Consider the following 6,000-nt stretch of genomic DNA (forward strand, 5'->3'; position numbering starts at 1 on the left):
CTGGATTTTTTTTTAAAGGGCTGGATGATTTTATGACCAATATTTTTAATTACACATGTTAAAATGGGCTCATTGAATTTCACATTTCACACCATAAACTGATTACTGCCAGGGTCAGGAAAGAAAAATTTCCCAAGTCTAGAGGAGTGTACAATTGGCCAGATGCATTTAGTATTTTTCTCTCCATATTCTTTGAGGCATCAGCCATTACTCACTGCCAAAGGCAAGCTACCAGATTTAATAAACTGCTAATTGAAGTGTAAGGCAAATCTTATGTTTCTAATCATCTGAGAAGTGTACTTTTTTCCAGGGCCAGTTTGTAGAGACCTTACTCCATGCAGCCTCTTGACCCCAAATAAAAACTCAAAGTCCACAAGAAAGCCATCTCTAAAACCCAACATCTAATTTAAACATGTAATAAATTAACAATCTGAAGGAACGGCTTAGTAGTCTGAACCTCAGATCTGAAACATGGAGACTCACTGGAGCATAGATGCCCACAGTTTATTTAGCACGTAATCCTTCTAAATATACCATGCAGAAGGCGAGATCTGAAAAATCAAGGAGCTCCTGAGTGTTCGCCTGGCCATTAAAGACACAGGGCACACTTCCTAAGGACAGCACATTGCCTTGGTGCCCTTGGCCAAAACCATGGCCCTGCTCTCCCACCGCCACTGAATGCTAGTGAGCTGCTGCTCTCCACCCATGTGGGGGCTGCATTTCATGGTGGTTATCATCTGCTTTAAAGGCCACAAACATGGGAGGGGGGAGTTACAGATGTCCCCCAAGAAAACACCCCTCAAAGTCCTAGCAGGTGAGCTGATGAGCCCATCCATGAACTGTGCTAAAGAAGCACCATCCAAATTTACGGCCCCCCGCCAGCTCCTTCTCCAAAGCCAGGGTCCCCTTCCTGCCCCCTGTGTCGTATCCTTCCCTAAACACAGGGTGTCCCACTCTGAAGCACCCCCCACATTTGTTCTCACAGCTGACCCCCCCTCCCCACCTCTTCCCCGCAGCGGCCCTCAGGCTGGGGTGGCCCCCGGGGCGCCCTGTGAGCCCCCAGTGTTCTGGTGCCCCGCCCCCTGCCGTAGGGCGCCCTGGGCTCGCTCCCCTGGCAGGGCCTGGGGACAGGAGGCGCTGCGAAGTTGCCCCTCCCCCGCCGCGGCGCCCCCCCCCCGCGCTCGGCGGCCAGAGCCGGCCGCGATCGGAGCGCGGGGAGCGGGGAGCGGGCGGCGCTTACCTGCCTTGGGGCCTGCTCCTGCCGCGCCGCCGGGCCCTGCAACAGATGGCGGGGAGGACGGGACCTGCAGCCCGGGAAGCCGGGCCAAGTAGAGGAAAGGCCGCCACAGCCGCCGCCGGAAGGGAGGCGCCACCTGCCAGCACGGGGAGGGCCTGCTGCGGTGCGTGGGGCAGGCGCCGCTTGCAGCCCCGGGCAGGGCACCCAGCCGGGCTGGGGGCCGCTTCAGGGCGCGAATGAGTTGATAATCCGGACCCTGGCGGGCTCAGCGCCCCAACCCAATGGGAGCTGAGGGGGCACAGCCCTTCTGACCATAGTGCTGGAACTGGGGCTGCTGCTGCACCCCCTGCCTTGAAGTGGTTTCCATTCTGTACAGCCCCTTCACAGGCTCTCAGCACTCCGCCCTGTGCAACCTGTTTCAGCACCCTGGCTTCTGACAAACTACGCCAATTCTCAAAAAGAAAAGGAGGACTTGGAGCACCTTAGAGACTAACAAATTTATCTGAGCATAAGCTTTCGTGAGCTACAGCTCACTTCGTCGGATGCATTCATGTAGCTCACGAAAGCTTATGCTCAGATAAATTTGTTAGTCTCTAAGGTGCCACAAGTCCTCCTTTATATTGAAACTAGAAGTTCTTTCTGCCCTGCAGGCAAACCCAGTCCTAACAACTGATGAGGAAGAATATTTGTCAATTATAACTGATACTTTGGCTTAGAAACTGATGGGATGCTGTGGCTCCGTTAGTGGTATCTTCGTGCAGCTGTGGCTGGACATAAAGCAGATGTGCTTAGGTGGAGCTGGTTGAAAACATAATGTGCAGATTTTGAAGTGGTGTGAAAAAAGTGCCAAAATCTCAGAGCAAAACAGAAATGAACCTGTCTTTTAAAAAGCAAAATAACAATGTTTTAAATAAGAATAATAAAAAGAAAAGAAATGTGCAGTTACAATTAGGTGGTTAATTGCAGAAGTGGTAGTTTAACATTCTGAGTTGTCTTAACAAGAACCACAGTTATTAGGGAGACATGTCAGTAAAGGCAGATACCTACACTGTTGGAAATACATAAAGCTTAGTAAGTAAAATAAAAGATCACTTAGCTATTAAATGGCCAAATTCTCTCCATTGATTAATATAAAGCCTAAATTCGCCCTAGAGTTACAGTGGATGTATGTCTATGTAAATAAGAGCTGAGTTCTGCTCCTTCTTTGTTACAGTTCCATAGTAGAATCTCCCTTAAACAGATATATTCCACTTTTTATATTCTGAAACTTCAGACACAGAGTCTTAACATATTTCAGACAAACCACATTTTATAATGTATGAGTGAAAATCCTGGCCTCATTAAAATCAATGTGAATTTTGCCATTCTTGGCTGGCATAACTCCATTGACTCCAAAGGATTTATATCAGCAGAGCATTTGACCCATCATGTTTATAAGTGAGAGACCTGAATCATCAGGATACTACATGGCATCTTATAAAGAACTAGTTAATTCTCACAAGTCTCTGTAAGGCAGGTAAGTTGTATTGCTCTCCATTCAGATAAGAAAACTGAGGCACAGAGAAGTAAAGGGATGTGGTCAAGGTCACAGAGAATCAGTAGCAAAGCTGGGGTTAGAACTCATGAGTTCCTGGCTGGCAAGCCTGTGTTCAGGTCATTAGACCATGTGTTAGACAAGATACCATAAAATACTAGTTCAGCGATTCATTCATAGGTTTATAGATTTTAAAGCCAGAAGGGACCATTATTTCATCTAGTCTGACCTCCCATATAACTCAGGTAATAGAATTTCACCCAGATACATATATATGGAGCCCAATGACTTGTGTTTCACTAAAGCATATCTTCCAGAATGGCAACCATTCTTGATTTGAAGCTATCAAGACGTGGGGAATCCACCATTTGCCTTGATAAAGACCTTTTATTCCTTTTATGGAATAGGTAGGGCCTTATCTTTTCAAAAGCACCCATTTTGATCAGCAGACTGAGCTGATGTGGAGATCCTCTTTAGGGGGTTACTCTGCATGACGGGCCAAAACTGCACAACATATGGACACCCTGGCCATCCCTCTTCAGGCATGCAATTTCCTCTAGTTACACCCATTACAGCAGCAAGGAGGGCAATTGTATAGGAACATTTATGACATCTCTATGCCACTAGAGGATCCCCTGGAATTAGGATAATCCTGGGGCAAAATATGCTGGTTCTACTGCCAGATTCTGCCTGTGGCGTGGTACAAAGTGGCAGCACTGCACTAAATGATTTGGCCCTTATTCTGGGACTTAATGTTGCAGATGATATTATTGTCAAACAACTCTGCTGTGAGCACCAACCCTCAGAAAGCTGAGCTTTCTATAAAAGAATCTAAATGCATTGTTTAAATGCCTTCATTTATCTGCTGTGCTAAGGCCCTCGGGTGCTGACAAATATTTTAATGCTCCATTTATTTCAATGTTGTGGGGATTTGCTAGTTGAGATTTCTAACAGAAGAGAGAAAACCTTTTACCTCAAGGTCACTGGCTCAAATCCAGCTGAAAGTAGTAATAGTGTAAAGCTCTTACCATTGGCTGCTCAGTGGCCTGCGTGAAATGAATTTGGTACTCACTGCAGTTTTCAGTGGATGCTGGAAAGATGTCCACTTGTAATAAAACACCATAGCATGCATTGATTGGCATTGCAACTGGCCTTCCCTGGGAGAAGCCAAGAACTGAATAGGTAGGGGAAATTCTTTTATCACACACCCCTGAATGGGAACAGGGAAGCTTGCACTACCATCTGCTTGAGATGTATCTGTTCTGTTGGTAAATAAGATCCATGCTGTTGTCTATAAAGCACCTGACAAACTGGTGATGCTTCTATGTAAATAGCAAACAGACAACCTGTAAGCACACTCAAGCCAACATGTTTGACAAACAGCAAACATTCACCGAGATTAAAAATTGGATAGTTTGCTGGAAGCAAGCATGAGCAAAAGCAGTGAAGGAGTTAAATGGCTGATTAGAGAATGAGTTCTTGTAAGTGTTTTAGCAATTAGAATGGACTCAGATTGAATTTTTTGACATATAGGAAATTAAATATTTTTGTTGGTAGTTAGAGTAGCAAAAAAGAAAAGAAGTACTTGTGGCACCTTAGAGACTATCACATTTATTTGAGCATAAGCTTTCGTGAGCTACATCCGATGAAGTGAGTTGTAGCTCACGAAAGCTTATGCTCAAATAAATTTGTTAGTCTCTAAGGTGCTACAAATACTCCTTTTCTTTTTTATTGGTAGTATTATTAAATAGTAACCTTCATGTGCCAAAACAGTGTTGTAATGCATTCCTAATTTTATTTTGTACATCATTGCTTTCAAATTATGACCCAAATCCATTCTCCATATTTCTTCTCATGTTCATTCCTTGCTTTCCCTCTCTTTCTTTAAGGCTCAAACATGCTCAAGCTGTTTTACATTTCTGTTTTTGTTTGTAATTTCCCAACGAGCCTTTTTTTCTTATTGAAATGATTCTGCTGAAGGCAGGCGTTTGCAAATTATAAACAAATTGTGACAGTGTGAATGTAATGAGCTAGATTGGAAGTTTATTAGAGGCAGATAATTTGGCTCTTTTCACATATACACAAGTTACAAATAATACCTTATTTGGATGAAAGTATTGCTGGTTTAATTATAAATATTATTCCAGAACTTTCATTTAACTTACTTACAGAAAAGACCAAAAATCACATAACTGTAGATATTTCACAAATGTATTTAAGAAATATTTATAGGTTATTATATACATTAATAACCAATATGTTAAGGGTGATATGAACATTGTACCTTTATGTAGTATGGCTACACTGATGTTGCTGGAAAAAACATAATTTTTAATTTTCTGACTTTAGAGCTCTTGACCTTGCAGTCTTAATGTTACACTAACACTAGAGTTTTGAGTTCTTTTTTTTCTTTTATGTGCAATGCATCCATTGTTAAACATACACCTGTAGATTTAAGAACATTTTCTATTGCACATGCTCAGTATGGAGCTTTCAAATGGTCATTTTTGCTAATTAACAAATGGGGCAGAAGAGATTCAAAGTAAGCCATGTCTAAAAATATTTGTTCAGAATTTTTGTAGATGAGAAATGTATATTTTATTACACACACATAGACACAACCTCAACAATCTCAAAAACAACTGAAGAGATTTTGATCAAACATTAAGAAAAATAATTACCTTTGTACAGAAATCAAGCATGCACAATTTTCAGCCCAAGGTGAATGTTTTAGCAAGTAATGAGCATGGACAGCAGACAGAACTGAAATTATTTTGCAGCTATAGCCCCAATTCTGCAATGAGATTACTCCAAGTAGTAAGTACTACACTCAATATTTGCAGGATTGGGCCCTTTAAATTTATAACAGGTGTGACATAATATCCAAGTGGAAAAGCATCATATCCAAATGGGAAAAAAGCACACATCCTTCTAGATTACATAATCATTCAGCAAAAATATGACTCATTACTGTTACCCTTCTATTTTTTGAATGTCTATAAAACAAGGAATTTTAAAATAGAAATGTCAGAAGTACTGTATAATGGAAATCTGGAACTCATTTATTTTACAGTACGTTCACGTCTTTGTTACTTTCACTATATCATTTTACAGAATCCTGTACTGTAGGATTAGTTTATTTATTTCCTCTAGGCCTGATTCTGCCACCTCTGCCATTCTTCACATGGAGAAGTACCATACTGTATGGATTGCCTCTTTGATTTCATCT

General features: G+C 42.2%; 1 protein-coding gene across 1 annotated transcript in view; it reads right to left on the minus strand.

Moving 5' to 3' along the window:
* Positions 1-1,509, minus strand: part of BBOX1 (gamma-butyrobetaine hydroxylase 1) — a 78,149-nt gene extending 76,640 nt beyond the window's left edge. The window contains exon 1 of the mRNA XM_038407049.2: positions 1,241-1,509. The gene's annotated coding sequence lies outside the window, so the exon portion shown is untranslated. The remainder of the gene's footprint in view (positions 1-1,240) is intronic.
* Between the last annotated feature and the right edge of the window lie 4,491 nt (positions 1,510-6,000).

This window comes from Dermochelys coriacea, chromosome 6 (assembly GCF_009764565.3).
Source record: "Dermochelys coriacea isolate rDerCor1 chromosome 6, rDerCor1.pri.v4, whole genome shotgun sequence".
Lineage (NCBI taxonomy): Eukaryota > Metazoa > Chordata > Testudines > Dermochelyidae > Dermochelys > Dermochelys coriacea.